The sequence below is a fragment of the Herpailurus yagouaroundi genome, unplaced genomic scaffold (assembly GCF_014898765.1).
Source record: "Herpailurus yagouaroundi ecotype Mexico unplaced genomic scaffold, PumYag 77, whole genome shotgun sequence".
Taxonomy (NCBI): domain Eukaryota; kingdom Metazoa; phylum Chordata; class Mammalia; order Carnivora; family Felidae; genus Herpailurus; species Herpailurus yagouaroundi.
This window is the reverse complement of record NW_024412388.1, coordinates 34,406,783-34,416,161: the sequence shown is the minus strand read 5'-3', so window position 1 is coordinate 34,416,161 and position 9,379 is coordinate 34,406,783. Positions and strand designations below refer to the sequence as shown.

The following is a 9,379-nucleotide window of genomic DNA, read 5'->3' as shown; positions in this document are numbered from 1 at the left end:
AGAAAGAAAGAAAATAACAAGTTAACTGTTCTCTTCACTCCTGTTATTTGAGACATTAAATGTCTTAGGCCTACATAGTAGTTCCACATTGTTTATCTGCCATGCTTTATATATATATACATATATATATATATGTGTGTGTGTGTGTATATATATATATATATATAAAATACTATATACGTCATATAGAACATATAACATTAATCTATCTACAGACAACATGTTAGCTTAATGTACAGAACGTATATTATAACATACGTCCAGGCAGAAGCCATTATTAGGCACCTGAGTACAACAGTAGGAACACAGTGTGATGTCTGCCCTCGAGAGAGAGCAGGGTGCTGCATGCAGTTAAGAGTACAAACATTGTAAGATGATGGAAATTAATGACATATAGGAAAAGCTTCAGCAAAGAAGGTGAGGCAGTAAAAGGGTAGGAGAGGCCTTAGATGCCATGCTAAAGAGTCTGAAATTTATCCCATTGGCAATGGAAAACCACTTCGGGGATTAAGCAGAGAAATGATACAGTCAGATCTGTATTTTGGAAAGATCACTGGGATAGTGATATGGAGCACAGCCTGGAAAAGACTAAGCCAAGAGCAAGAAGAGGCTACTGCAATACCTCAGGCCCTTTGCCTTCAGACAGGATGTGCATCTCAAAGCATACTCAAAATGATTCACCAAAGTATGGAAAGAAACAAAACTTTTACTTATAAACATTTCTAACATTTAACTTCAACCGACACTTACACAACCCCATGTCAAATGTCTTGCGGCACGAGGCTCAGGAAAAATCCTCAGGAAGTATGAAAGTCCCACAGCATGGAGGAAAGTGGATCATTATTTGTTCACCTGCTCTGTGATGCAGTGCAGTTTACGCATTACAGAATGACATTAATGTCGCTAATCTCGTAAGAATCGAATCTCTGAAATAGGATCATAACCAAATTTGATAATGAGACGATGAGTAACCACGAAACTCTTACATCTCAAAGAAGTTCTCGAAGTATTGTCTGACAGACAGCATATTAAGATTTCTAGAACTAAAAGAGCAGTTGTGTATTTTTCTTTTACAAAAATACTCGTGTTCCAAGTTTGCTGACCATGACTGGCATGACAAATGTCTGTTAGCAGTATGGTACTTTGCAGATATTCCAAAAATACACACAATTGTCCTTTCAAGGTAAAGGACTTGTCTTAACCAAAGCTAGAAACTAGTTACTTTTTAAAAAAAATATACTGTGCTGAACGCATTTTGAAAACCAATGTTTGGTAGTATATCCACCTTTATGTTACTTTGTTGCCAAAAAGATATAAAAGTGTCACTTATAAAAACTCTCACATTTATATGTCAGTAGTTATCAAAGTGGTCCATGTACCCATGAGGGTCCCCAAGGCCCTTTCAGCAGACCCATGAGTTTAAAACTACTTTCATAATAATTCGAACACACCATTTGCCGTATTCACTCTCATTTTCTCACAAGGGTCTAGCAGATTATCCAAAGGCTACATAACAGCTGTTGTCACATCACTGTCCTCACGGCTAATGGAATGTATGGTTGTATTCTTAGGATTTAAAGTTTTCTCAGTAATTTTTAGTACATTAAATATCAATAGACAAAGCCCACAGAAGTAGAAGTTCTTTGGGGTTTCAATAATTTTTAAATTTATAAAGGGGTCCTGAGACTAAAAACCCTAAGAATCACTGCTGTATAATTTATTTTTTATATGTTTTAAAGATTTAGTAATAAAGCGTTAACTAGACTTCAATTAAAAAAAAAAAAAAAAAAAACTTAGTGGGGTACCTGGCTGGCTCAGTCAGAAGAGCATACAACTCTTGATCTCGGGGTCATGAGTTTGAGCTCTACACTGGATGTAGAGATTACATTAGTTAATTAATTAATTAAGAAAAAAACTTGGGGCGCCTGGGTTGCTCAATCAGTTAAGCGTCCGACTCTTGACTTTGGCTCAGGTCATGATCTCAGTTCGTGAGATCAAGCCCAGCATCCGGCTCTGCACTGACAGCAAGGAGCCTGCTTGGGATTCTCTCTCTCCCAGTCTCTCTACCCCTCTCCCACATGCACACATGTGTGCTCTCTCTCAAAATAAATAAACAAACTTTTTTTTTTAATCTAGCAATAGAATTTTCTCTTTTTTAAACATTTTACTTTTAAGTAATCTCTACACCCAATGTGGGGCTCCAGCTTACAACCCAAGATCAAGAGTTGCATACTCTACCAACCGAGTCAGCCAGGCACCCCAGTCATTGAATTTTCTAACCTGTTCAACATATTTCAAACAAAAGGCTTCAGTGGGTTTTTAAGTCATGTTAAAAATACATAAACATGCCATCTTTCTATTACTAAGAAAAACTGACATCAAGGAATGGGAAAATGTACTGATATATAGACAAATAATGATAAGACAAGGCAGTAGATGACATTTAATCAGAATAACATAAATTAAGTGGTACAGGAGCTCAGAGGGGAGGAACTCCTGTCAGCCAGGATGACCAGGGAGGAACCTAATGGAGAACAAACCCAATTAAAGTTCCATTATCATCTTTAAAAACATGTTCAGGGGGCGCCTGGGTGGCTCAGTCGGTTGAGTGTCTGACTTCGGCTCAGGTCATGATCTCACGGTCCGTGAGTTCGAGCCCCGCGTCGGGCTCTGTGCTGACAGCTCAGAACCTGGAGCCTGTTTCAGATTCTGTGTCTCCCTCTCTCTCTGCCCCTCCCCTGTTCATGGCTCTGTCTCTCTCTGTCTCAAAAATAAATAAACATTAAAAAAATAAATAAATAAATGTTAAAAAAAAAAAAGCTTTTAATAAAAAATAAAAACATGCTCAGAATGAGGAGGAGCAAAATTTCAGGGGGGAAGCCGTCGATGATGACAACAGGCTGAAGAAATACACACTTTTTTGTTGCACATGCAGTGAGCACATTAGAGTAACACCAGTAGCAAGAGTATGTGCACATGTGCATGTGTGACTTCTGGGTGAGGGCTGGCAGCAGCTGAAGAGCCATATATAATGTGCTGGCCTTTAAAGAATGTTTAAGTTGGTATGATATCTGTATCAATTCTTCCCTTGATCTCAGAATAATCCCCTGATGCCTAACACTCCCAGACAGACCAGCATCACCAACCATTTAAAATGCAGAAATAGGGGCGCCTGGGTGGCGCAGTCGGTTAAGCGTCCGACTTCAGCCAGGTCACGATCTCGCGGTCCGTGAGTTCGAGCCCCGCGTCAGGCTCTGGGCTGGTGGCTCGGAGCCTGTTTCCGATTCTGTGTCTCCCTCTCTCTCTGCCCCTCCCCCGTTCATGCTCTGTCTCTCTCTGTCCCAAAAATAAATAAAAACGTTGGAAAAAAAAATTTTTAAATGCAGAAATAAAACCAAAGGGATGGCAGTGGTTATCTCTAGATGGTGGGATTTAAGGCTAATGATTTCATCACCTACCATGAGCCAGGTAATATGCTAAAGCTTAGAAGTCTTAAAACTATTATTATCATTATCATTTTTTAAATGTTGATTTGATTTTGAGAGAGAAAGAGAGAGAGAGAGAGCACGAGTAAAAGAGGGGCAGAGAGAGAGGGAGACACAGAATCTGAAACAGGCTCCAGGCTCCGAGCTGTCAGCACATAGCCCGATGTAGGGCTCGAACTCGGGAACAGCGAGATCATGACATAGGTTGAAGTCGGAAGCTTAACCAACTGAGCCACCCAGGCGCCCCTTAAAATTATTATTTTTATTAGAAGAAGGTCCCTTATGTTATCTAATAGCACCAGGCTTTTAACATCTTTTTACCCGAGTCTCCAGGGCAGCAATCTTGCAAGGTAGCTGTTTTTTACTCCATTTTACAAATCTGGAAACCAAGACACAAGGGGTTCTGAAACTGGCCCGGGGTCCTACTGTAGAAACTGCGGAAGCCATGACTGAAACCCTGGTCTGCTGGCCCCCATCCAGGGCGCTCTTCCCACCCAGGAAGGGCACGGACATAGCCTTTGCATCATGGCAGTAGTCCAACTGGTACCCTCCCCGCACTCGCCTCCTTCTCCTCTCTCCCCACACATAAATATTTTACAACCCTCGTGTAGCAGGCTCAGAACTGTGGCTGCACACCTCAGCACTTCCCCTGTCAGGGAAACGGGATAATCACTCCTCTGCGCCCTCCACACACAGGGACCTTCCTAAAAGGCAGAGCTGATTTCCTACCCTGGAACCCCTCCGTGGCTACTAATCATGTGCAGGATAAAAGCTTTGTCCCCTGAACTCATAGCCTTCGCAAGCCGCCTCCTGCAGCCTCCACACACTCCACAAACATACCCTTTCCTCCTGCCACTCAAGTGTCCTCAGGATGTAGCCACACTCTCGTGTTTCTAGGGCATTACACACATTTCCTGCCTGAAAGCCTTTCAAACCCACATCCACCCTTCTTATAACTAGTCGTTCTTCAAGACTTGGGCTGGTGTGAACGTCTCCGGAAAACCATGATTTATATTCCAGTGTGACAGCAGGTCCCCTTTTAGGAGATCCCACAGGCCCCTCAAATGTATTTTCACTGCTGAGTTCACTGGCTTCCGGTCCTACCAGACTATAGGCCCCTTCAAGCCAGGGACACACCTTTCTTACTTACAATGCCATGACCCAGCACAGAGCCTTGCACGCAGCACCTGTTCAGTAAATACTTGGGTCACAAGTAGGGTGTCAAGTGGGATGGGGGACACAGACAGGCACACAGCTTCGTCATATAAAATAGGACACATATGAAAATAAGAAAGGTGTGGCAGGAATGCTATCCAAGGAAAGGAAAAAGGAAGGAAAATCTGGGGGAACACCTCTACCTACATTCCTCGGTTTTCTCAAAGGTTTTTCAAATCCCGCTACTGCTGCTGGTGATGTCCCTGAACAGGGGTGTGTCCTCTGAACGAGGTACTGCGCAAAGCACTTGCCATAAACGAACCTTTTTTATTCACCCTATGCACTGAGAACACCCTGCGCATTTTACTGATGGGGAATCTCGGGCTCAAGAATAAGATGCTTGCTCAATGTTAGACAATTAGTGGCAGAGACAAGATTTCAACCCAGATCCTGTCTTCTGAGCCACAGCTCCAACTGCTCTCTGCTTCTCTTCTTTACCAAAAGTGAAATCCCTTCGCCAAATACCCAAGTTTGATGGCCTCACGTAAACCCAATTAAACCAACGTGAAACTAAGAGTCCTTCTTAGTTCAGCAAGCAATAATGTACCTCAAGTTACTTCCACTCTTTCTGGCTAAATAACTTGAATATAACTTAACTATTTTTGGACCATTCAGGTGTTCATTACTGAGGGCACTGTAAAACTGTGATGCCCTTAGGCATGACTGCTCTGTGGTTAGGGTATACCCTGTACCAGCAGCCCTGGCCTGTAGGCAGGTACAGTGCCTGTTACGGAGTTCCAGCTTCCCAATTCACCTTCATCTCATGCCAAGTTAAAGCGACCATTTCTTGCTACTGTCAATGTGCTGGTCTCTACCGGGCCAGCTGATTTTGCTACTTCCAATCTTCTAGGGGCTGTGATAGTCATAAATGATGTAGCGGTCCTTCGTGCCGTCCACCAATTATGTCCAACTCTTTGCTTCCCAGGCACATGCTAACTGCGATTTCCCGCTCTTCTTTAAAGTCAGGTGTGGCCACGTGACTTGCCTCAGTCCATGAAATGTGACCGAAAGTGACACATGCCATTTGGGACTGAGACTTCAAAAATCAGTGCCCCCTGGGGTGCCTGGGTGGCCCAGCTGGCTAAGCGTCCAACTCTTGATTTCAGCTCAGCTCATGATCTCACAGTTTGTGGGTTTGAGCCCTGCGTCTGGCTCTGCGCTGACAGCACAGAGCCTGCTTGGGATTCTCCCTCCCTCTCTCTCTCTGCCCTTCTCCTGCTTGCACTCTCTTTCTCTCAAAATAAATAAGTAAACTTTAAAAATAAAAATAAAAATCAGTGCCCCTTGGGGTGCCTGGGTGGCTCAGTCAGTCAAGCATCCGACTTCAGCCAGGTCACGATCTCGCGGTCTATGAGTTCGAGCCCCGCGTCGGGCTCTGGGCTGATGGCTCAGAGCCTGGAGCCTGTTTCCGATTCTGTGTCTCCCTCTCTCTCTGCCCCTCGCCCGTTCATGCTCTGTCTCTCTCTGTCCCAAAAATAAATAAATGTTGAAAAAAAAAATAAAAATAAAAATCAGTGCCCCTTGGGGTGCCTGGGTGGCTCAGTCAGTCAAGCATCTGACTAGGTTTTGGCTCAGGTCACGATCTCACAGTTCGTGAGATCGAGCCCCATTTCATGCTCTGCCCTGACAGCACAGAACCTGCTTGGGATCCTCTCTCTCTGCCCCTCCCCTGATTGCTCTCTCTCTCAAAATAAACAAACTTAAAAAAACAAAATCAGTGCCCCTTAACCACCATCTTTCACTCAATCTAAGTGATCATGGAAAACACTATGTTCAGATGGAGTTTCCATCAGTCTGGGTCCCTGAGTGACTGTGAGGAGCAGGGTTCCCTGTGCATGAACGAAAAATCAACTTGTGTTCTATTAAGCCACTTAAGTCTTAATGGGCTTTTATTATGCAGTCTAATCCAAGTTATCCAGATCAATACATCAGATCAATACGTCAGATCTCTTAGTAAGGAATTCTCCCACATAAGTTACTTTCTTTGCATCCATCTCTGTTCCAGGCTATGTGCAATATAAAACACACCTGTCAAGTACCTACTCTGTACAAAATACCATGCTAGATGACGAAGATAGTCTATGTCTCGAAAAAGTTGCAGTCTTATGTTGACGACTGTGCCAAAAAGGCAGACGCCAGCGTTACAATGGTTTAAAGGAGAGATAAGTCCCATGTAGATGGGAAGAAAAGTACAGAGAAGTTTCACAAAGGAAGTTCCATATCACATGGCCCTGAAACACGGGTAAGAACCAACAATTAGAGATTCAAGGGGGTCATTTAAGATAGAAAAAGCAACACAAGCAAAGATATGGAGCACAAACAGCAAAGCACAAAGAGCAAATACTTCTACTGACCTGGAAAACTTAATAAAATCTAAGGGAATGACAAGAAATTGGTTCACCCGGAGTGTCTTTGCCAGGCGGGTCTGTGCCTAATTCAACGGACAGGAGGGAACCATTCAAAGTCTTGACTGGGGAAGTGAGATGTCTGGAGGTGATGGCAGTACACAGCATAGATGGGAGGAAAGAAAAGAAAATGTTGGGGGATGTCTGCAACAACTCAAGAGAATGGTATCAATGACCCCAAATAAGTGTGATGACAGTAGAAATGGAAAGAAGCAAAAACAGCATGGCAGTATGTTAGCAAGGCCTGGCACCCAAGTGAACACGAGGGGAGGAGAGTCTAGAAAGGCAAGAGGGAGTCTTGAGGGGCAGATCCTGGGTAGCTACGAGGACTGTCCATCCACACTGCGGAGATTAATCACAAAAGTGACAAGAACAAATAAAGTGCTACCATGTATTTTTCTAAATGCTAGCTCCAGCTTCACCTGAAGTAAATGCTACTACTAGTTTAATCCTTTGCTCTCCTGGGACAAAGTTACTTCTCAATCTGACACTACACCTCCCTTTTTTGTACAAATTTATCTCCTACTTTTCCCTGATAGGAACGCCCTGGAATCACCCTTGAGCACTTTGGGTTCTCCCCTGCCCCCCCCACCCCCACCCCAGACCGTCCTCACTTTCTCCTTTCTTCACTTCTTCCTCTTCATCCCCTACCCCCCTCCCAGGCTTACCCATTCATGGCTCAAGTCAAGCCTCACCTTCCCTGTAAAACCTTCCTCAAACACATGGGTTTCTCCTTTTCCCGATTTACATACCTACTGTCTAGGAATTCCAGAGGCAACATCATGAGTTATCAGTTTCCGTGTGTCCTTTACTCCCACAACTATCTCACGGGCCTGGTCAGAACAAGTCTCTTTCATTACAGGTCTTGAGTTCCTCACAGTCCAATGACCTCGTGCACAATATGCATTCATTAGACACTCTAGTGATAACCCAAAGCCAATTAAGAACATGCACATCTTATTTCCTCTTTAATAACTTATTTTCAGTAAATCACGATTATATAGACACGCAAAATAGGCAGCTTCAGCACCTAATACTTCAAAATGTCCTTGAGTTAAGCATCCTTAAATCTTAAGAGCTGTTTATTGCCTTAAGAGATCTGAAAACACCATTTGGTCATAAACTTTTCTGCCAGCTTCCTTTTAATCCTTTTGACTTGAAGGCATACCAAACAGTTCAATGATCATCACTCCAAGGTGATTCTGACTCAGAAATAAATAACCTAATTTCCCATGCGGACTATTTCACTTTTGGGAACCTAGTAAGTGTTTCGTTGTATCCTCACGTTCAACCAGCTATATAGTATAGACAGCGCAAACTAGATCCACAAAAAAAAGTTCCTAGATTTTACAAAATAACAGCTGTCTCCATTGGTCTCTCTCTCTCTCTCTCTCTCTCTCTCTCTCTCTCAATTAACCACTATGCTTTATAGCTCAACGTTTCACTCCTCCCTGGCATGTGAGGGAAACACAAACAGAAATCAAGTTTATTGCGGAATCCTAAAAATGAGCAGCTGTAAAAAGGAATCCAAAATATTCGTAGGACACCATCCTAACCAAACCTGCTGTCATCACGAAGATTATTTCCTCTTGCAAGCAAGACCGGCGAGTTAACAATGGGGGAAAGAAAAGTGTGAGAGGGAAAGGAAGCAGGAGAGGAGGCGTACTATGCCGATCAAACTGACCGGGTTTCCAGGACGTCTGGCTGCTAGGAAAGCGGTAAGCAAGGACAGCCGCTACCAGTGCGCTGCAGATTCCCGCTCAAGCTCTCCCTGCACTTTTCTTTCCCCTTCCCACAGCCGAGGCCCGCCTGCCCGTCCTTGCACCAAGGTGCGCAGCGCGGCGGGGTCCCGCACGCAGGTGACCTCACACCGCTCGGCCCGGGTCCAGCCGTCCTCCCCGGAGGCCTGGCGGCCCCTTCCCGGCCGAGGTCGCCCAGGGGCCGGGCTCCGGGCCGGAGTCCCCAGTCCGAACCGGACTTCGGTACTCGAGGACAGCTAGGCCGTGTGTCCCGACCGTCCCTTCTTCCCCAGCGCGAGCAGGCGGGCGGGCTCCGCGCGCCCCGCCGGGACCCGGGGCGGCGGGGGAAGGGAGGGGAGGGGAGGGGAGGAAAGGGGTGGCGCGGACACCGTTAGCCGCGGTGGCTGCCGCGCCCCGACGCGCGCGCGCGACTGGCTCTTACCGCAGCGGAGAGGGAGGCAGGGGGGAGGCGGCGCCCGGCCCGGCGCGGGCGGGAAGGCGGAGGCGAGGGCGCAGGCGGCGGCGGCAGCCGCGG

General features: G+C 45.3%; 1 protein-coding gene across 4 annotated transcripts in view; it reads right to left on the bottom strand.

Annotated features, from left to right (window-relative positions):
* The window catches only part of ST3GAL3 (ST3 beta-galactoside alpha-2,3-sialyltransferase 3), a 201,798-nt gene extending 192,437 nt beyond the window's left edge, over positions 1 to 9,361 (bottom strand). The window contains exon 1 of one of the 4 annotated variants that reach the window (XM_040469946.1): positions 9,287 to 9,361. The gene's annotated coding sequence lies outside the window, so the exon portion shown is untranslated. The remainder of the gene's footprint in view (positions 1 to 9,286) is intronic. The other 3 variants (XM_040469944.1, XM_040469948.1, XM_040469947.1) reach the window with 3 other exon arrangements.
* Positions 9,362 to 9,379: the final 18 nt, after the last annotated feature.